General features: G+C 43.7%; 1 protein-coding gene and 1 pseudogene across 3 annotated transcripts in view; one reads left to right on the forward strand and one right to left on the reverse strand.

Moving 5' to 3' along the window:
* PLAC1 (placenta enriched 1) overlaps positions 1 to 23,187 on the forward strand; it is a 193,413-nt gene that overhangs the window by 109,793 nt on the left and 60,433 nt on the right. The window lies entirely within an intron of this gene.
* LOC135278023 (small ribosomal subunit protein eS7-like) lies at positions 1,703 to 2,286 on the reverse strand (annotated as a pseudogene).

Here is a 23,187-nt window from a genome sequence, read left to right on the forward strand (position 1 = left end):
TGGCCCCACAGGCACACCCTGACTGTAATGACTGTGGGATCGGGAAGCCATCACCACAGTTTCCAATTCCTTACCACTATTATTACCATGACTGTGCTGAGTGCATGTGCTTTGAGTTTTCAGTCAGCCTGGTAGCCCAGGGACACTCCCACCTGCCCGGTTATGCAGTGACACAGACTGATGGGCCACAGTAGCAGAGGACAGCCATGGACCTCACATTTAGGGGATCAGGCCTTAAGGATCTTGCATTACAGTTTATTCCAGCTCTGCCATGTCTCTTAAGAAATTCACAATTTTGATTTTCTGTAACCGCTCCCCTCCATGCTTTTAAAAGAACATATTGTGTGCCAGATGCTAGAGCAAGCATATTAGATATATTGTTTATTTTATCCTCAGCACAACGCCGTGAGGTAGATGTTATTGTTAACCAATTTTACAGATGTGGAAACTGAAGCACAGAGAGATTAAGTAACTTGGCCGGCACTGCTCTGCTTCAGCCGAGCTTCTGGAAGTCAGCTGGCCAGCTAGACTCTTTGAGATTACTTTTCCTAACACAAGCCCACTTCTGAATTGTCTCTTCCTACTGACTCAACCCCTGTGTCGAGGGGTTTATCTTCAAATGAGGTTTCTAACCCTGCTGTGGAGTCAACCTGACCAAAGATGAGCCTCGCCACTCACCTGGGGGCAGCTGCCTGTAGAACCATAGAACAGAAATAGCAAGCTTCACTAGGGTTGGCCACAAACCACAAGATCCTTTAGAAGGACCCCAAAATGTCCATGAAGACCAACAGTCTGATCACGGACCATGCCGCTAGAGAAGGAAAGGGCAGCATACCCACTAGCCATCCAATTTGAGTCACGTGGCTTGTCAACGTGGGTGTTTTCAGAGGAAAGCCTTCAGCTCACCCAGCAATTCCAGCCTAAGTTCTTTTCGGAGTCTGCCTGAACTAGCTAGATAGTTGCCTCTGGGTCACTGTAACCCAAAAGGGCTTAATTAAAATCAGGAAATGGGCTCAAGTTCTTCTGCTGCAATGCTATAAACTCCAGATAGGCCAAAGTAGGCTGTAAGGACACACAAGCATAAAAGGTACGTAGGATACAGCACAGACATCTGGGGTCCTCTTACACACACAATACCTTCCTCCCCCCGTAGAAATTAAGAAATGAGAAAAGGGAAGTATTTGGCTCTAGGTGAGCTTCCTTTGTAAAGGCTGGAGACAATGGCATTTGTCTACTGAACACATTTTGTCTGGGTATCGGGGAAGCAATCTCTCCAGTCTGAGGGTCTCAGGCAGGACTTGGTCTGGTGGGTGCTTGGGGCCAAATGGGGAATGACTGGCAGGCTGAGGGCATGAGAAGGACAGCGGAAGAAAGTGGGGGGCAGAAGGTGGGAGGGGTGAGAGACTAGAAAGTGAAGGGAACAGGCACAGAAGAGAGAGAAGAGAGACGCTAGAGATGTTTGGCGTAGGGACAGTTGGGAGGACCCGTGGCACTGGCAGTGAGCTCTGCATCTTGATAAAGCCATTTCCTGTTTATCAGACATCATTACGGCATTAGAGTTCTCATACCGAACATTTATCCAAGAGTAGACATTTGTGCCCTTTGGGTATTAATCCTTTTGGAACTCAGTTTTGCTTTTTGTTGTTGTTTTTTTGTGTTTGTTTGTTTTTACTGTGAATATACCTTGTTTAGTCATTTCTGTTTACAAGTGAAACTCTGGGAACTCACAATTAACATCATCTATGAGATTCTTGTAGACCCCAGAAAAAGTTTCAACCTTGTGTGCTACATTGTTCTGCTGTGCTTTGTCCAAATGGATCTTTCCAAGGCAGCTGCCATCCAGTCTCAAGTAGATTCTCTTGCCCACAATTTCACTTGGAAAGGTCGAGTCCTTTCTGTATCACATGGTACACAGCTATCAGAGTACAGCTCCTGTGATGCTTTTGCTTATTTTTTTGTATGGCTTTTTCAAGTTGGCTTAGGCAGAATTCTCCTCTGAGCGATAAAGAGAACATGCCTTTCACTGAACTTTTTCTCCAATTCACATACTAGCCAGACTTGGATTTTCTGGGAAGATTTCAGTTGAGAAACAGAAACAAAGATTATGATAGCTTTCTCACTACCACCAACTTCAATTTCCTTGACTGCTATGATATTCAGCTCCCTGAGCTGAGCCTTGAGGTCCATGTTCATCTTTGGCTCCAGAAGAACCTGGGAGAGGCCGAACTTGAACTTGTCCGGCTTCTTCCCGTTGGGCTTCATGATCCTGGTCTTCAAAGTGAACATGGCCTTCTCCTCGCTGAGGGTCGGCTTAGGAAGAAGCCCAAGTCTCAGTTTGGAATAGATAGCTTTTTGAAATGTATTCACACTCCACTGCTTTCTGAAACTAAACATCCTGAGTCCTTTTTCTGGAAGCAGTGGTAGAAGAGGCAAGGAGTTTGCTTGTGAAAATTGGTTTCATTCTTTAAATAGCTATTTGTTTATTCAGGGCCTTCTATGCACTAAGAACTGTGTTGGGTGCTGTGGACACGACGGACTTGAAGCCTTCTTATGGAGCTTGTTCTGCCTATAATTTGGCTCATTTTGAGGGAGTCAGAGTATGAACACTTCCACTTCCTAAGCTGTGCTGGGCTGTGATGCAGTGAGGTCTTTGAGGGTCTTGGGAATCAGTTGGGTTGTTTGCCCTTATAGTAAAAGGCTCCAGATTGTGGTGCCAAGACTTCCCAGTGTCAGCTGTCACTTCGTGCTGCTGTCATTGTGTTGTTTCTGTAGGAGGAGCAAGGTGTGATGTCTTTCCTCAGCCATCATAAGGGTCATGGCCAACACTCCTATAGCAAAGGCAGTTAACAAAAGCATTTAACACACTTCTTAAATCAAAGTTTTACATGACATGGGAGCTTTCAGAAATGAAGACCCAAAGACTGAGGGAAAATTGCGTATTTTCATGCTTAGGGTCTATGAAGAATGCATAGAAATGTGATTGGACAAAGGATATGATCTAATGGAAATAGGCTGAAGGCAGAGGGTACCCAGTAAGGCCCGTATGTTTAGATTCTTGACTTCTCTGTGTAGCATTCCTGCCTCCCAGGTATAGGGCAGGACCTGTCCGGCATGAGGGTCAACAAGGGAGAAGTGACCTTTCTAGATTTTATGGGTTGCCTTGGGGGAGAGAGGTTCTAGTTTCACCGCAGAGGAGAAAAGAGGGGCGGAAGACAGGAGGGTAAGAGAAGGTCAGAGAGAGATTTTGCTTCTGAGGTGGCTTCTGAGACCTTCCAATCTCCTTTAGTTCAACGTACTCAGCATGACAAAGCGTCATCGTTTGGGGTATGATTTTCTGAGCCCCAGCACTTCTTATCTGCCATGTTATTTAACACATGTTTGCCTAGGCTGGGGCCTTACAGTGGCTCTTTTCTCCCATGGAGTATAAAATGCATGTGTTTTGTGATAACGGTTGGCCACTTGGATGTATTTCCTCTTCCTCCTGAATTCTAAACTGCCTTCCACAAGGTGGAGGTTGCTGAAGTACAGCTTCCAAAGAAGCGAGGACTGACAGTATAGTGTCTGTAGTCCCAGCTACTCAGGAGGCTGAGGCAGAATTGCTTGAACCTGGGAGGCAAAGGTTGCAGCGAGCCGAGATCGTGCCACTGCACTCCAGGAGGAGAAAAGAGGGGCGGGAGACAGTGACGTGCTGACAGATGTCCAACAATTGCCTCCCTCAGTTGAGTATGGAGGGGAATGCTGCTTTCTAGTGTTTGCTGATCTCTATGGTGTAAATGCACCCACCGTGGCCAATTTCAAGCTCCCAACATGACATCACTGAACAAGGAATCGAGAACAGATGTGCAACAGCATGGCATCATAGAGGATTTCCACCACACAGATAAAATAGATATAAATAACCGCAAGAGCATAGGTAACAGTAAGTGTAGTAAAAGAATTAGCAAGTGATGAGTTGTCAGTATTCATTAGCTTTGTGTTTAACATAACCTAATTGTAAGTTTAGATCATTTCACTTTTAACAACGACTCTGTTTAACAAACTGGCTCACAAAATTCATTTCGAAGCATCGATTCTCACTATCCGGGTGAGTGTGATGCTGCCTCACCTTTCTCTTAGCTTAAGTAGTAGAGAGTCTGAGTAGACCGGGTCCTGTCTGAGTAGACGAGGTCCCAAGGCTCTTGCCCCACTTTAACCAGAACAGCCCTGCTTGTATTCATTTCATGCATAACGGGGTTCTATGTTTGAGCCTAAGAGGATTCCAATGTTATTTTAATTTTTAATCTTTTTTTTTTCTTGTTTTGAGACAGAGTCTTGCTCTGTCACCAGGCTGGAGTGCAGTGGTATGATTTCGGCTCCCTGCAACCTCCGCCTCCCAGGTTCAAGCAATTCTCCTGCCTCAGCCTCCTGAGTAGCTGGGACTACAGACACGTGCCACCATGCTGGGCTGATTTTTATATTTTTAGTAGAGACAGGGTTTCGCCATGTTAGCCAGGCCGGTCTTGAACTCCTGACCTCAAGTGATCCACCCACCTCGGCCTCCCCAAGTGCTGAGATTACTGGCATGAACACCCAGCCTCCATGTTTTTAAAATGTCTTTTTAAAAGGCATTGGTATAGATGGCCTATGAGGCTCTTTCCATCTATGGTATCTTAAGTTAGCCATGTCTTCTAACCTTCCATTTTCCCTTTCATCCTTTTGTCCTCTCTTGTCACTCAGGCATCCTATTCCTGCTATTCCCAGAGATCCTCCTGTCCTGTCCCAAGGTTCTCCATCTTCACTGAAGAGATAGCCGTTATCAGCTGATATGGTTTTAGGTGATATTCTTCCCAGGTGTATTTTACTCTTCAACACATGACTCCAGAAGACACATAAGGTCTTTCAAATACAAAGGAATGAATTTCTGAAAGCTGGAATTCCAAGCAAGGCACTGGGGTGAGGGGTGGGGTTCCATCTGTACTCAGTGCCCTTAAAATCATAACACTGAACAGTCAGACCTGATTCTACTTTGCAGTAGCCTTAAAAAATGTCTTGATCTTGATGCGTTGCTAGGTTACTCCCAAAGAACTGCCCAAGAGTGTATCTCTATTTTTCTTTACACAGCACAGTTTTCTTGCAGTGAAAACTAAAACATTATCCTAGCAGATGTTTGGTTCATCTTCCCCTGAATGCAAACTTTTCATCCACGGAAATGGTAGAGAGGCTGCAAGGGTTGTGGATATGACGCAATCGTTTCTGAAGGCAAATTCACCCTCTTTAGCATGCCAGAGAAATTATTTTTCCAGGAAAACTAAACACTAAGCACATGCTTGGATGTTCCTTTCAAGCAAGAGAGGAGCCCTTTCTATCCCATTAAGGTCAGGCAATTGCCCAAATGATTTGCTTCACTGCCTATCATAACGGGGAGTGTGGGATGGAACCAGCAGGGGTCTACTCTCATCTCTCTCCATCCAGCAGGCTAGCCAAGCAAAGTTCATAGGCACAGGCACCCTCTGAAACCTGGAGTCAGAGAGGCTGAGGCTGGGGGCCACTCGGGACCCCTCCAACACACACACACACACACACACACAAATACACACACACACATAAATGCACACACACACATAAATACACACATACACACACATAAATACACACACACATATAAATACACACATAAATACACACACACATAAATGCACACACACACATGAATACACACATACACACACATAAATACACACATACATATATACACACACACACACACACACATGCATGCAAGCACGCACACACATAGAAGCCCACAACATTCCCTCAGTTCAACACAGCAGTTCATGAGAGTCAGTATTATGGAAGCAAAAGTAGAGCAGAGCAGTGGAATAAGATGCGTGGAACCTGGGCGCCCAGGAGGCCATGGGATGGGGCACGATAACGAGCTTCTTCGCCAGCTGCCCAGTCTGCTGGGTGCATACTGTTCGAATGCAGATAGGCTATTCAGTGGTTCAGGAGCTGTAGAGGACAAGAGGGCTGCTATTTCCTGCCTACATGGAAGCCTGGGGTACTCTCCATAACTGTGCTTCTCAGGTTCTGTCCCCACTTCTGACACCAGCAGCAATCTCCCTTTGGCCTCATTTCGCTAAGGACATGGCTCATTGTCTGAAGGCTTCATCTGTAAGGAGGTATGTATGCATACCCAACACACAAAACAGACCTAAGGCCAAACTCTGTCCAGTTGAGGCCAACTTAGGCAATAAATCTTGCTCAATTCCCTGGTCGGAATACCTCTGGCTACCTCTGCAAGCCCGGTCTAGTCTTGATCCAGGGCCCTTTGGCCAAAGTCCCTGCACAGTCGGCACTCTTTCCTCTTCTCTGTCCAAGCTGAGCTCACTCTCCCCTGGCCTTCCTCAAAGTCCTTCACTTTCAGAATTGGAATCTTTTGAACCAAAACTTTCTTTCTTACAAAAATCTCTTCTCTAACTCTCCCCTCTAGCCTTCCTACACTTCTAGGTTCTCTTGTGTCTTCTAACACTTGAATTCTGAGGGAATTTGGTCTCTCCGGGGGAAGCAGAGAGGCACTCATTATTTATCCAATAACATCCAAAGGCTAATTATTATTTACAGACCATCACAGAAGCCATCAATCTCAGAGTGTGTTTTCCCTGTGTCACTTGCTCCTGACCTTGGAGAGAGATTTGAAATCTAAGTGTAAGCCGCCAGCAAAATATTGTCTCTTCAACACACCAAAAGGAGAGAAAGTTAACTTATCTTGTAGAACCCTTCAGAGTACTGTGGACTAGCTGAGGAAAGGTAATTAGAAAAAGGAAAAGGGAAGTCAAGGACAAATTCCCATGTAGCTGAAGAAGTCTCAAAATACAGTAAAATTTCCCAAGAATTACCAGAAAGCAAGTCTTACAATCATTGGGAAATGATGAGTCCAAGAATTTCAGAAGAACCTCCACCCTTCACCTGGCCTTGAAATCACCAAGGCGCTCCTGCTGCTCCACTCCAGGCTCAAGAAGCAAGCTGCTTTTCACTTCTGCTTTTCAAAGTGTACTCATATCCATTATCTCACTTGATTCTCACCATGACCCTGTGAGGTAGGTAGGAAAGCTATTAGTTTTCCCTGTTCACTTCTGGAAGATTCCCAGGAGTCAGATTTTGCACAATTGTAAGTTGACAGGTTTGGCTCTGTCTGCACATGCTAATGAAAGCTGGCCTGGTCCAATCATTATGTAAAGGGAAGATTTGTCATGCAACATTGACCTAAGCTATGCCGAGAGAAGCCTGATCATCGGGGAAGGGGACTAGGGGAAATTTAATAATTTCTTGGGAAATGTAATAATTCTACTCCTCCCTTCCCTTCCTGGGGCTAAAAACCCAGGCTTGAATTGGAAGGGCTTGAGTTATCCTCAAGCTACTCAAAAAGTTTCTTGGAGACTGGATACCAAGGCCAAGTTCCTATATATTTAGCTATATTTGATCAACCTTATCAATGAATCAACTGTGCAGCATGGGCCCAGCTCTTGCAGGGAGGAAGAGACAGAGAAGAATGAGATCAGTGTGAATGGATCCTGACCTCCAAAAGCTTACAGTTTTCCTGGAAGCTAAACTTGTACGCACCACAAAACAATGTGTAGCAGCCGAACAAAAGGAAGAGAAGGTCAGAGAGGGTTGAGGCAGCGACGGGAGGCATCCCAGAGAGTCAGAACAGAGGGATGGTTAGGAGCATGACCTCTGAGTTTGGGCAGCAAACATGGCTTTGAATTCCAGCTCCACCATTATCAGCAATGTGAACCTCGAGCAAATCACTATATGTGATCCATAAAATGGGATGAAAATGAACAAGTACTTTAAAAGTTGCTGAGAAGATTAAACGAGCACAGTACGGTATCCATTATCTCACTTGAGAAAGTAAAACGTGGTGCTGTTTAAGTTGACCATAAACAATGGGGAAGATTTGGAGGCACTCAGGGGAGAGACAGGACAATACAAGGCACTGAAATAAACAAAGGTACTGAGTTAAAAAGGAAAGGAGGTGGGTGAGGATATTGGAAATACTGATCTTGCTAAAGCAGAGGGTACACATAAAGAGAGTAGGAGAAAATAAACTTTGTTAGATTGGGTGCAGCAAGATGGTAAAAGGCCACCAAGTGGAGGAGTTTAGACTGGATATGATAGGGAGGGAGAAGCCACCAGAGATTTTTAAGCAAGAAAGTGACTCGACGGGGCCGGGCGCGGTGGTTCACGCCTGTAATCCCAGCACTGTGGGAGGCCAAGGCGGGCAGATCACGAGGTCAGGAGTTGGAGACTAGCCTGGCTAATATGGTGAAACCCCGTCTGTACTAAAAATATGAAAAATTAGCCGGGTGTGGTGGCATGTGCCTGTAGTCCCAGCTACTCGGGAGGCTGAGGCAGGAGAATTGCTTGAACCCGGGAGGCAGAGGTTGCAGTGAGCTGAGATCACGCCACTGTACTCCAGCCTAGGTGACACAGTGAGACTCTGTCTCAAAAAACAAACAAACAAAAAAAAGAGTGACTTGACAATAGTAGTCTTAGGATAGGATTGGCCTGTGGTACACCTGGTGACTTGGAGAGGGATGGGAGGATATCCATTGTTTCAGGCATGACTTGATATGGGTCTGGACTAGAGACATGAGAGTGAGAATAGAAAACATTTGAATAATATTTTGTAGGAAAAACTAACCAGATAAAGTAGGTAATTGGATATGGGAGATGAACAAGAAGGAAGAGTCCAAGACAGTTCCAAAAATTTTAGTCTAGGTGATTTCAAAAGTGGTGGTGCCATTGTTCTCGCTTATAAGTGGGAGCTGAACAATGAAAACACATGGACACAGGGAGGGGAACAACGTACACTGGGGCCTGTCTGGGGGGCGGGGGGAGGGATAGCATCAGGATCAATAGCTAATGCATGCTGGGCTTAATGCCTAGGTGATGGGTTAATCTGTGCAGCAAACCACCATGGCACCCGTTTACCTATGTAACAAACCTGCACATCCTTCACATGCATCCCAGAACTCAAAACAAAATTAAATTAAATTTAAAAAAAAAGAAAGTGGTGATACCATAGACAGAAAAATGGGAGTCAAGAAGAGCAGTAGATATGGAGGGAAAATGATGGATTCAATGTTGAATTTATAGAAATGTCTAGAAAAATAATCGTTGATATTGGAATACCCTAGAGAGTAGAATGTCCTTCTTTAACTTCCTTTCATGAGATGCAGACATCATTTTTTGTTAGATGATTATATTATCTACAAATATTGACGATTTTGTTCCTCCCTTTCTGGTGCTATTAATTCTATTTTTTTATTGTATGGCATTGGCTTGGAGCTCTAGTAAAATGTTGAATAGCAGAGTGGCCGTAGAAATAGACATTCCTGTCTTGTTCTTGATTTTAAGGGTGAAAACGTCTAATATTTCAAAATTTGTCAACAAACTCTTGTGTAATCTTTCTGTGTGTGAAACATTATTATGAACACTTTACAAATATTTGGCTATTTAATCCTCTTACAATGATATGAGATAGATACTCTTATTATTATTATTATTATTATTATTATTCCCCTTTCACAGATAAGAAAACTGAGGCACAGAGAAACTGAGTAACTTGCCCAAGGTCGCACAGGCAACAACTATTCAAAGCTCCACTGTCTGGCTTTGGAGACTGTGTTCTTAACTACTCTGCTATACGTGCTGCCTCTTTAAGTATGAAGTTTTCTGTACCTTTCTGGAAGGTACTCTTTATCAAGTTAAACTTTCCTTGTGTTCCTAATTTTCTTAGAGCTTTCTAAGAGCAAATGAGTTTTATCAAATATTTTTGCTGCATCTATTGAAATGATCGTACTATCTTTTCCTTTGCTATGGAAATATAATGAATTACATTTGTATATTTTCTAATGGTGAACCAGCCTTGGATTTCTAAGATAAATCCTACTTGGTTACGGTATAGTCTTCTTTTACCAAAGTGCGAGATTTGATTTGGTAATAATTTATTTGGGGGTTCTCTATAGAGTTGGATTTTGGTATTGGTGTGATGACAGCTTTGGAAAATAAGTTGGAAGTTTCTCGTCTTCTCTAACGCTCTGAAATAGTTTGTGTGGTGAAGGGATTGTCTGTTCCTTAAAGCCGTTGTGCACTTTACCTTTAAAGCCTACTTGTGTGTGTTAAGGGGACTGAGGTGTACTCATCTTTGATTATATTTCCATTTCTTTTCCAGTTTTGTTGATATAGTCAGATTTTTGTCTTACTCTCAAGCCAATTTTCGTAAAGTCTCCCAGAAAATTGTCCATTTCATCTACGTTCCAAATTTACTGGTATAAATATTAATGCAAAATACCAATTATTTGTAATTTTATACCTATACCAGGATTTACAAAATTACTAAGAATAATATTATCTGATACTTTTTAATATGTTCTTTTTTATTTTTATTTTTTTTGTTTAGTCACATCCTTCATATCTGATTTTTAATATATTCTAAATGCAGTTCTGTCCTCCTGCTCTCTCTTTTCCTTTTTCTTCTTCTTCTCCTTCTGGCTCCTCCTGTCCTTCTCCCTTTCCCTTTCTCTGCCTCTTTTTACTCCTGAGTGGTTGTTGCTTTGTTTTTTGCTAACCTTTGCCTATTTTCATGGTCTTTCCAAAGAGCTGGCTTTTGCTTGTATTGATCAACATTTCATTTTTGATGATTGTGTATTTTGTAAATTTTTGCTTTAATCTCTCTTAGCAAACCTTACTCCTCCTGCAAAGCTCATCTGTCTGGAATATCCTTTCCCCCTTCCCTTTCACTTGGCAGACTCCTACTCATTCTTCAGTTTATGCATCATGTCTTTCAGGAAGCCTTCCCTGACACTTCAGAGTGATTTAAATGCTCATCCTCTGTCCTCCCCCAACAACTTCCAGCCCTCATCATTCCATGTTATAATTAGCTGTCTGCTTTACCTCTCTTCCCTATTAGACTGCAAATTCCTTGAGGGCAGGGACCATGTCTGGTTCATAATCATACCTCCAGTCACCTAATATAGTATTAATACTTGCCATCCCCAATAGGAGTTCAAATGGAAATTTTATTGGAGGTAGCAACCAACCCGTAAGCTGGTAGGTAGATCTCACAAAGGAGCTCTACTACAGTCTGTTGCCTGAAGTTTGGGGTCTTTTTTTAAAAAGGAAAAAAATACCCTTGGTAGCTTTAGTTTCTTGATTTTTAACATAATCAAATCCCTTCCAATGTGTCATTCCATGATCCACCCTTTGGGGAAGTGTTCTGTGCGTTCCGCCTCTGCACTCCAGCATGGATCTAGAGAGTTCAACCCCAAAGGGGACAAGGCCAAGAGCTGGCCCCAAAGGAGCTGAGCCTGACTAAAGTTCAAGTCTGCAGGCTGCCCCAGGGCTTTATTATTTCAAAGCAGTTTCCGACATGAGAGCCTTTCCTTCTCTGTAGTGAACGTTGGGGTACCTCACCCCCACTTCCACTCCTCTTGTTTCCAATCTCATCTAAAACACCTTTCCCTCTATATATTCATCTTTCCTCTCAATTCCCTCCCCTTATTTGCCATTGACCTTGTAGTTTTTATTACTTGTGTCCAGGAGGTGTTTCGAGAATGTGAACTGAGGTAGTAGTTTATGAAATTGGCAACATCTATGCTTTGCTGCCCTCAGTTTTCTTCTAGAAACTTCTGTGGTTAGCACTCAGGTCCAAGGAAAGCAGAACACAGAATGAACTGAAAGAGAGGCATATCCAAATCATGGAACACCATCAGCATCAGAGCTGGCTCCTGCCCACGTCTCAGCTCCCACCTCCACCCTAAGCTACAGGCTGATAGAAGGCTGTTTCTAGAGACAAACATCAAGCTGGTGACAGGGTTTTCCTGCTCACTGTGAATTTACTTCCTGGGAAAGATGGTCTCACTTCCTCACATCGTCTGGGTTCCTCTTTGAGGAAGGCATCATGAAACTAAAAATATAAAAACACTTCTGAAAGAAAACTCATTCTGAAATTGTAGGGAGCTCAGAGGATGCAGGACCCAAAGGACACCCACTCTGCGCTACCTGCCTAACACAGAACTAAGGAAAGAGAGATGGCTACAGGGAACCATGCAGGCCCCAGGGGTGCTAGGAAAAGGTAATGAACTGATGCTACCAGCCAGCCTATATCAGACTTTTCTTCCTTCGTTTCTTCTTTCCTTTTCTTCTTCTTCTTTTTTTTTTTTTTGGAAAAGATGGGATCTCACTATGTTGCCCAGGCTGGAGTACAGTGGTGTGATCATAGCTCATTGGAGCCTCAAACTCCTGAGCTCAGTGATCTTCCCCTTTCAAGCTCCTGAGTATCTGGGATTACAGCCATATGCCACCATGCCCAGCTAATTTTTTTTTTTTTTTGTAGAGATAGGGTCTCACCATGTTGCCCAGGCTGGGCAAGCTCTTGGCCTCAATCAATCCTCTCTCCTCAGTTTCCAGAGTAGCTAGAACTACAGGCACATGCCACCATGCCCAGCTAATTTTTTTTTTTCTTTGTAGAGACAGGGTCTTGCTATGTTGTCCAGGCTGGTCTCAAACTCCTGGGCTCAAGTAATCCTCCCATCTCAGCCTCCCAAAGCTTTGCAATTACAAGTGTGAACCACTGCACTTGGCCCCTTACCTCAGACCTTTGTAAGATTGCTTTGCTGACAGCAAATGTGCTCCAGGTACTGTGCTGCGCTCTAGGGATGTAGCAAAGAATAGGACACAGTTACTGCCTTGAGGAGCTTATAATCTGGTGTCTGTGTGGGACACAGTGTCCACATTTGGAACTCTCCTGGCCACTGTGCTGTCTGGCACCTTGACTTTATTATGTACCATCTCTTCAGCATTTTCAGTGTCTCCAGAAACAGAAACTGCATCTCATTTATCTCTGTACCACCCAACATCTAGCACACTACTTAAAATATGGTAGGCACCCAATAAACATTTGTTAGATGAATAAAGGAAGGAAAGAAAGGCGAAGGGAAGGATGGTAGGAAAGAGGGCTAGATGAGGTATCCCAGAAATGTTTCATATTGACTGGAGATGATGTGGAGTAACTTTCATAGGATCCAATCTCAGAGACATGCTTGAGTCCCTGATGATCATTGATTGGACCCTCCAGAAACAACCCTCCCAATCAAGATGTCTCTGAAGCAACTAGAATCCTGAAGCAGTTCCCAAAGTCATGGGACAAAAACTCAGGCATACTTAGGTCAGCTTCACAGATGCTAGTGACTTTGAATTGGTCACTTTTATTGTAGTGTTTACTCATCCTCGAAGGTGTTAAAATAATAGGATAGGAAAATAGTTTGATGGTTCCTCAAAAAGTTAAACATGGAATTACCATATGACTCCACAATTCTACTCATAGGTATATACTTCCCAAAAATTGAAAACAGGAACTCAAACACATGTGTTCACAGCAGCGCTACTCACAATAGCCAAAAGGTGGAAAAAACCCAAATATCCATCACATGATGAATGGATAAACAATAATATGGTGTATCTATACAGTGGAATATCATTCAGCCATAAAAAGGAATGAAGTACTGAGATGGGTTACAATGTGGATGAACCTTGAAAACATGCTAAAGGACAGAAATCAGACACAGAGGCCACATATTGTATGATTTCATTTACATGAAATATTCAGAATAGGTAAATTTGTAGAGCTGGAGCACTCATGATTTCCAGGATCTGGGAGGAATGAGAAGAATCTGCTTAATGGGTAAGAGGTTTTACTTTGGAATGATGGAATTGTTTTGGAACTAGATAGAGGTGATGGTTATAAAACATGTGACTATACTAAATGCCACTGAATTATTCAGTTTAAAATGGTTCCTTTTACGTGAATTTCACCTCAGTCAATTACTTTACCTTGGAAAAAGTCAGAGTAGAACAGCCTCAATTCTGTGGGCACACTGGGTAGTTGTGGGAAGTGGTAGACGAGGTGGGTGTAGTTTCCTTCCCTACCCACCACCCCACCACACCCCAGTGCTTGTTCCTTTCTTCAGCTAAGTCAAGTGTTTATTCCTATCTCCATTCCTGTTTATATCAAGAATCATCTGGAATTATTCTTAAGAATATTCTACTTCTCTAAGGACTGTTCATCAGAAAAAGGCAGTTTTAATTTGTTGGGAGTCCTAAGAAACCCCAAATATCAAAAATTTTAGGAATATGGAAAGCCAGCATGTAGCCACATGTCAGCTTAAGAAGACCATCTTTTGAGGAGAGTCATTGGAAAATGATGTAGCCAACGTGATGGGTGCATACAAGATGCTGGGTACCTGGGGGATGCTAGGAAATGCTTGTTGATTGACTGATTCCTTGGTTGAGTAAACAAAGACATTTACATTATCGTAAGTGAACTAACACAGGCACAGGAAACCAAATACTGCATATTGTCACTGATAAGTAGGAGCTAAACTTTGGGTACACATGGACACAAAAAAGGGAATGACAGACACTGGGGCCTCACTGAGAGCAGAGTGTGGGAGGAGGGTGAGGATCAAACAACTACTGGATGCTCTGCTGATTACCTGGGTGGTGAAATAATCTGTACACCAAACTCCCATGACACAAAGCTTACTTATATAACAAACCTACACATGTACTCCTGAACCTAAAGTAAAAGCTTTTTTTAAAAAATAGAAGGAGCCAGCCATGGCAATAGCCAGGAAGGCACACCCAGCAGAGGGAATGGCGAGAGTAAGAGCTTAGAGGCAGGACCAAAAAAATATACCACCTGGAATTACGCTGCAGATGTTGACACAGCAGACAGCTTCAGTAGAAATAGAGGATGGGAATCTTTCTTTACATAAGTCTTCTAGTGAGATGCTTTGCAAAAGTAGTGATGAAATGAAAAATACAAATACCAAGGCAACACAATCTGAAAAAAATAGAATCAGTGATGAAATATAATTAACTGATTTTCTCTCTGAATCATCGTATGACATTGATAGGATACTTGCACCATGCGACTATTTATAAGATTCTTCTGCTAATAGTCGACACCGGAACGACTGTCAGCTCACTTTTTGCACGTTTACGAAAGTTTATCTTAGAAAACTTATTACGGAAAGCAACTATTTAGTCTGAATGGCAAGTCTTGTTTTACAAAATCATATCTCAACACAGCTGCATGTGAAAAATGCTAATTTTTGAGCAGTCTTTGTAAAAGTAACAACAAATTTTGAAGTAGAAGCTGATGCTTTGTGTCTTCTGCTATTTGTGTGGTCGGTGACACTGTTACTGCTCCCAAAGTAAATGATATGTGCTAATGAATATTTTGTGCAGGTTAAATGCTCATTATCCTCTTGCTGAGAAATATAAATGCATTCCTTTAAAAACAACCAAAAAAGGACATTTAAACAAAGGATTCCACTCCAGTAAAATCTCATTTATGGGCTTCAGACCACATTTTGTGTAAGAGCTTTCAGTCGTCCATTTTTTCTTTCATTCCACAAAAATTTATTGAGCACCTGCTGTGTTCCAGGACATACAGTAATAGGGATGCACCATCATAGGCACGGATAAAGGAAATTCACATACAATCCCCCAAATTGTTTTTTTTTTTTTTCTTTTGAGACAGAGTCTCACTCTGTTGCCCAGGCTGGAGTGCAGTGGTGTGATCTCAGCTCACTGCAACCTCTGCCTCCCGGGTTCAAGTGATTCTCCTGCCTCAGCCTCCCGAGTAGCTGGGATTACAGGCATGTGTCACCATGCCCATCTACTTTTTGTATTTTTAGTAGAGACGGGGTTTCACCATGTTGGCCAGGCTGGTCTCAAACTCATGACCTCAGGTGATCCACCCACCTCGGCCTCCCAAAGTGCTGGGATTACAGGCATGAGCCACTATGCCCGGCCTACAATCCCCCAAATTCTTTGTAGACATAATTTCAACCCTTTACTATCTCTAAACTTTGACCTTGAGTAAGCTGATGGGCAAGAACAGGACAAGTTATGGTGATGATGGTGGTGTGTCCACAAACTGGAATATGTGATCCAGTAAATATGATTAAGGGACAACAGAGAAGAATACTTGAAAGTAGGGCTATTGAAGGAAATGGCCCTTTGACAAGGAAGGTACAACAGTTGGGAAAGCCTGGTCAATGTCTTCTTCCTTCTGTCCTGTCCCCTTCCCCATGCTTGGACCACCTGGAGATCATGGATTAAAGCAGTATTCTCTTACACTGCTATGGCTACACACACCCCTGGGTGCAGCAGCTGCTTTCCCCTATCTCCAGCGTAGCTCATGAGGGACTCCATATGAATGCTGGGTTGCCTGAAATTGAGGGAAAGCAATCTGGTCAGAACTAAGTAGGGCCTGCTTCTTGTTGACTATGCTACAGTTAATCCATTGCCATCTGTCTTTATTTTGCTGACTCACTGCTTTCATTTGGGTTGGCAGTTCTTTTGCTGTTGGCTGCAGTCTTTAACTGTTTACAGAGGACTGAGATGGATGGAGAATTAGGGGCTTTGCATTCATTCCCTGAATGAAATCCTACCCAGGTACTGTGGGCCTCTTGTCGAGGGGCTGAGGCCAAGGCCCCTGGATTTTGATGGATGGCGGAGATTAAGTGTAGGGTAACACATCATTTAGTCTGATTGCAAGGCCAGATTTCTCCCAAGCGCTGCCAAATGAGCTGGGAGGTCATGCGAATTGTCTGCCCGAGCACAAGAGAGCGCGATATCTTTTAATTAGAACAAGGATGAAGGATATTTGGGACCTTGGTCTGTCAGAGAACTTGGAACACTCAAATGCTATACTTCATTCAAGTTTCTCTTTAGGTTTCACCTTATCCATGAAAGCTTTTCTGCATAAACTTTCATCCCCACACTGCACCCCATCCCTCCTCCAAAATTCACTTCCCTGCACTTTGAATCTCATCAGCATTTGGTTTCAACTGTGTACAATCGTGGCTCCCACAGCCATTCTGAAGCTGTCCTTCAGCAGATTTGAGACCTATACTTTATCCTGTGAGATAGAAGCTCATCAAGGTATGAAACTCAGGCCAGGCATGGTGGCTCACGCCTATAATCCCAGCACTTTGGGAGGCTGACGCGGGCGAATCACCTGAGGTCAGGAGTTCGAGACCAGCCTGACCAACATGGAGAAACCCTGTTTCTACTAAAAATACAAAATTAGCTGGGCATGGTGGCACATGCCTGTAATCCCAGCTACTCGGGAGGCTGAGGCAGGAGAATAACTTGAACCTGGGAGGCAGAGGTTGCAGTGAGCCGAGATCGTGCCATTGCACTCCAGCCTGGGTGACAAGAGCAAAACTCCATCTAAAAAAGATGGGCAACTGTAACTTTTACAGCTCATTTTGTTATATGGCAATTGGATCCTGGAGGAAGCCATCATTGGCCTCTGAGACCTATAGGAATTCAGTAGAAACACTTCCAAGATGCTTTGTCAAGTGACTTGTGTTAAGATGCTAAGGGTTTGTCGTGGGTTCATGTAAGTGTTAACCCTTTCAAGGCTACTTTCTGTCAGCATTATATCATTTCTGGGATAGAGGGAGTTGAAGGTTTTCAGGTATATCTGCCTACTCAGCCTTGGTGTCAACCAGTCCTTCCTGGAATTTGGGGTAGGAACAATAGAAGTTTGAAAGAAACCTTGTGCTTTAGGTAGGGGGAGCTGGTTTGTTCAGGATAGTCCTATTTTACACCTGCTGTCTCAGTGTCACTACTGAAGCATTGCCGTTCACCGACAAAAGTGTCCCAGTTTGTACAATAAACTTAGCTTTCGGCAGCGCTTTAGCTTAAGGCAGCAAATATGTAATGTACAGAATCACACTCAGAGCTAGAAAGACCACAGAGTTTTGCATCTTGATGAGCTTCTATCTCACTGGGATAAAGAACGGCCTTTCAAGTCTGCTGAAGGACAGCTTCAAAATGGCTGTGGAAGCCAGGATTGTACACAGTCAAAACCAAATCCTGATGAGATTCAAAGTGTAGGGAAGTGCATTTTGGAAGAGGGGTGAGGTACAGTGAGAGGATGGAAGTTTATGCAGAAAAGCTTCCATGGATACAGTGAAGTTTAAAGAAAAACGTGGCTGGGTAAGGTGGCTTATGCCTGTAATCCCAACACTTTGGGAGGCTGAGGTAAGGGAATTGCTTGGGTCCAGGAGTTCAAGACCAGCCTGCACAACATAGTGAAACCCTGTCTCTACAATTTTTTTTTAAATTAGCTAGCCAGGTGTGGTGGCTCATGCTTGTGGTCCCAGCTACTGGGGAGATTGAGGTGGGAGGTTTGCTTGAACCCAGGAGACTGAGACTGCAGTGAGCCCTGATCACGCCACTGCACTCCAGCCTAGGCAACAGTGAGTCCCTGTCTCCAAAGAGAGAGAGAGAGAGAGAGAGAAAGAGAGAGAGAGAGGTGAATGAAATATAGCATTTGGGTGTTGCAAGTTCTCTGACAGACCAAGGTTCCGAATATCCTTCATCCTTTTTCTAATTAAAAGACACCACACTCCCTTTTGCTTGGACAGATAATTCACATGACCTCCCAGCTTGTTTGGCGGCAGTATCTTTTATAATTATATATTTTATAAGCAAGTATAAAAAGTATGTGCTTAGAAAAGTTGTTCCCTTGACAAGTTAAGATTGCATGGTCAAACTATCCTAGGGAAATGGCTTCTCCAAGCCACCAACCCTAGAAAGTATCCTGTACCAATGGGACAGAATCAAAAAGTAGCCTCCAGGAATTGGAGCTCTCAGACACTGCTGGCAGGACTGTAAAATGGTGCAGGCATTTTGCAAAAGTTTGGAAGTTCTCAAACAATTCAACATAGAGTTACCATATGACTCAGCAGTTCCACTCCTACATATTTACCCAAGAGAACTGAAAATATATGTCTACACAATAGCTTGTACATGAATGTTCATGGTGGTATTATTCACAATAGCCAAGAAGCGGAAACAACCCAAATGTCTATCAACTGAAGAATGGATAAACAAAATGTAGTATATCCATATAAGGGAATATTATTTAACCATGAAAAGGAGTGGAAAACTGATATATGCCACAACATGGATGAACCTTGTAAACATAATGCTAAGTGAAAGAAGCCATCACAAGACTGTATCATATTATTCCATTTCTTTTTTTTTTTTTTTGAGACAGAGTCTTGCTGTGTTGCCAGGCGCCAGGCTGGAGTGCGGTAGTGTGATCTTGGCTCACTGCAACTTCCGCCTCCTGGGTTCAAGTAATTCTCCTGCCTCAGCCTCCCGAGTAGCTGGGACCACAGGCACGCACCACCATGCCCAGCTAACGTTTGTATATTTTTTTAGTAGAGATGGGGTTTCACCATGGTCTCTATCTCTTGGCCTCGTGATCCGCCTGCCTTGGCCTCCCAAAGTGCTGGGATTACAGGCGTGAGCCACCGCGCCCGGTTCATATTATTCCATTTCTAGGAAATGTCAGAACAGGCAAATCCATACAAGTAGAAATTACATCAATGGTTGCCTAGGACTGAGCAGGGTGGGGATTTGCAGATGGGAGAGTGACAGCTGAAGGGTACAGAGTTTCTTTTGGGGGTGATGAAAAGGTTCTAAAATTGATTGTGGTGACGGTTGCAGAATTCCATGAACATACTAAATGCCACTGAATTGTGCCATTTAAATGGCTGAATTGTATGGAACGTAATTTAGATCTCAATGAAGCCAGTAAACATGTGGCCTCCAGTTTAGGCTGCACTCCTTTAGCAAGGACATGGGCACTTTCTTCCAGATAGCTCTTCTCAGGCTTCAAAATGGGCAAGTATGAACTTAGGCAAATGCCTCATAAGGGCAGACCAGTGGGAAAAAGCCTTGTTAATACCCATAAGGCTTTGGGTTTTTTTAAAATTTACCTTTATAGAAACATCCAATCCAAAGCCACACACTTCAGTATTTGACAGACAAGGACCTTCGAGCTTGCCTACTCCTATCCCTCTGTGTAGATGCCCAGAAAGAGGAAGTGACTTGCTCAAGTCACTCAGCTAGTCAGTGGCAGAACATAGACCAGAACCTGATTCTCCTAACTCCCGCTGCAGTGCTCCTTCTCCTGCCCTGGCTTTCCGCTACTTCCCTTTTCCCAGCCTTGCCCAAATCAGCCCCTTTGGCCCTTCCTGCTGAAATCTAGGAGTCAAGTCTGAGAATCCAAGCACAAAATCAGGGTGAATTTACAATTTGGGAAATATGGTACAACTTTCCTAAGTAAGTAGATCAGAAGATCTGCATTATAGGTCTCCCAACATCAGGATGTGGACAGAGTACAGGATTTGACCCCTGGTACAACTAAATTTGTGGAATAATCACATGCTTCTTTTTATACTGTATTTGGCAGTATTAGAAGAGAAAAATAATATTCATCTTAGGAAAACCTTGGTAACTGCAAATTTGCTGGCAACCTTATTTCCTCTTGCTTTCTTGGAAGAAACTAAACGAAAAAGCAGCTGTACAAATGAGCCCTGACCAACAGGCTCAGGACCAAAACAAAACAAAACCAAAAATAATAAAGCCAAAAACAAATTAAACTTAATATTTAAATCAGAATGGAAAATAGGTCCAACTATACGCCTACTGAAGCCCTTGAAACTGCTAATCTCTACTTGATTATTCACAACCTGACCTTTGCAGGAGGTCAGGACAAAGCTGGGGACAGTCTGACCGAAATGTATCAGCAATTTTCCAAACCCCATCATCTGCATTCACAGATTTTCCTGATAGCCCTAAGAGCAGTGAACCCATTGATCATGCTTGTTGGCGTCCTATTAGTACCACAGTGAAAAGAAAGTATGCTTAGTAGGCCATTAGTCAATGGACCCTGTGTGCCAAGTACAATGCTTGTGCCGGGGGGAGACAGGAAAGGAGAAAGAAATGATCCCTGTCCAACAGGAGCCATATACCCCCAAACTAGGGTTAAGGTGAACCAGGCATGGTGTAGGGCAAGGGCATGGGGCAAGAGCAAAGCTGAAGGGGTAGCAGAGTTGATGTATGTTGTATAACAGTGTGAAGACCAGTGTTTATGGAATAGACGTTTCTTTTAAGGGAGTTAATGGGATGTTTGATTGAAAAAGAAGGTTGGAGACAGGTTACAGAGGCAAAATGGAGCGTTTTGAAGAGGTGAGTGGCCAGATGAAAACCACATCAGAGAAGCCTTCTCTTCAACCTCCCCTCAACCCTGGTTTTGGTGTTCTCTGGGCTCCCACAACCCCCTGGGCCTTATCCTAGCACTTTACACATTTTCCTATAATTCGCTGCTTCCTTGTTCTTCTTCCCTCAAACTGATTTCCTCGTGGGAACATCTTACATCTGGTTGACGTATATATCCCTAATGCCTAACAAAGAGTTTAACACATGGTCAGCACTCAGGAAATGTGTGTCGAGGGGATGGGATAGGACGGGATGGGACTTGGTGGAAGGTTAGATCTGTGGAGGAGCCATCTGGAAAAGAAGGCAGGAAGAGGAGATCAGTTAGAAGGATGTCACCCTGCGAGATAGGAGGAAATATAGCCCTGACCCAAAGCAGGAGCGATGGTGACAGAGAAGAAGGGAGGATATCTGATGTATTTTGAAAGAATAGACAGGACTTGGGAACCTTACTTAACACTGACCCCAGGAAACAGTGCAAAAGGACTGTGGAACCAAAGTAGGTTCCCCATGAGGCAATGTGGTGGGTCCTACAGACCCCAGTAGGATTAACCAGCCTCCACTTGCACTTTGTGGACAACTGGTTATAAGCCCAGCTGTACTTTTCATGGCTAGAGGTGAAAGGGACTAGACCATTGCAGAGGGGACTTTGCCCAGCTGTCTCTGTACCGGCTGTGCTAAGTCACCAGAGAGCTCATGTTGACCAATAAGACAAGGCTCAAGAGTGATGAACCACCGTTTGGCTGTCTTAATCCTAAGGTCTCAACTCAGCTCCCACCACCTGGAGGTGTCACACAAAGAAGTCCAAAATAAAGAAGAGTGTCAGTCCAAGAAACAAGAGTCTCCTTTTCCTAGCCATGCCTGTTTCATTCCACCTTCAGTCCTTCTGCAGCTCAGGAAGGGAGGGGTGAGAGAAAACCACGGAACTTTTCAAAATCTCATTTTCCAAAAGCTAAATCAGATTCATTCTGTGTCTCCTGAGCAGACTGCATTAGTCTGGGTAATGTAAACACTGTGAGGCCACAGCTGTCTGCCAGCTGCAACGTTAAAGCCCGTTTTGGGGGGCATGAAAAAACCTGTCTGTAACTATCACAGATGAGAAGTGTTAGTTAATGAATGGTCCCTGCTGAGTCCAGAGCCCAGCTGAGTTATTTCAGTCTTGAGCCTTAGCAGAGATTTTTATTGGGTAACAAATTTCAAATGCTCCAGTCACCCCTAGACCCCAGATTGAAGCCTGTTGCTCAATCCAACCCCCACCCCCCGGCCAAAACTAATTCACTCCAGGGACATTCCTGGTTGCAGCTCGAGAATCTTGGCGTTTGGAGTGTTGGGTGATTGCTCAAGGAGGATTCGGTAAGGGCTTAATAATAACAGCAGCCTCCTTACGCTCCCTGCAGAAGTGTGCAGAGTGATCTTTTTCAAGAGTAGGGCCATCCATGGCTTCCACCAGGGCTGGTCAGCTTAGAGCAGCCTAAGGAATGGTGGCTTTGACTTGGACACCACTGTTTCTGCTGGGCCTCAGCTTAAAGCTCTGGGTTTTGCTGACACCTTTCCACTCCTACTATTCCTTCTCTTCATTCATGGGCTCAGGTCAGGGGCAAGGCCAAGAGGACCAGCATCCCACCAGCTGCATTGAGACAGGGGCTAGGGCCCAGGCCTTTACAGGCACAATTCAGTGGCATTTAGTACATTCACAATGTTGTACCATCATGACTTCTGTTTAGTTCTGGAACATTTTTATCACCGCCAAAAATGATTCCCATACCCGTTAAGCACTCATTTCCCATCCCCTCCCCTCACCAGCTCCCGGAAACCACTAATCTGCTATCTGTCTCTGTGGATTTGCCTATTCTGGACATTTCATACAACTGGAATCATACAGTATGTGGTCTTTGTTGTCAAGCCAGCATTCTTTGAGTGCCCACTGTAATGGACATGAGGATTCCTCCTCAGGTGCAGCAGTTACTGCTTTTTAGAATACTTAGCTTACTCGAGGCACATGCTGGGTGACTGATTTGCCCCATTCTGATTCATCTTCATGACTCTCTA

This window comes from Aotus nancymaae, unplaced genomic scaffold (genome assembly GCF_030222135.1).
Source record: "Aotus nancymaae isolate 86718 unplaced genomic scaffold, 86718_ANA_hifiasm-v0.15.2.pri h1tg000004l, whole genome shotgun sequence".
Taxonomy (NCBI): domain Eukaryota; kingdom Metazoa; phylum Chordata; class Mammalia; order Primates; family Aotidae; genus Aotus; species Aotus nancymaae.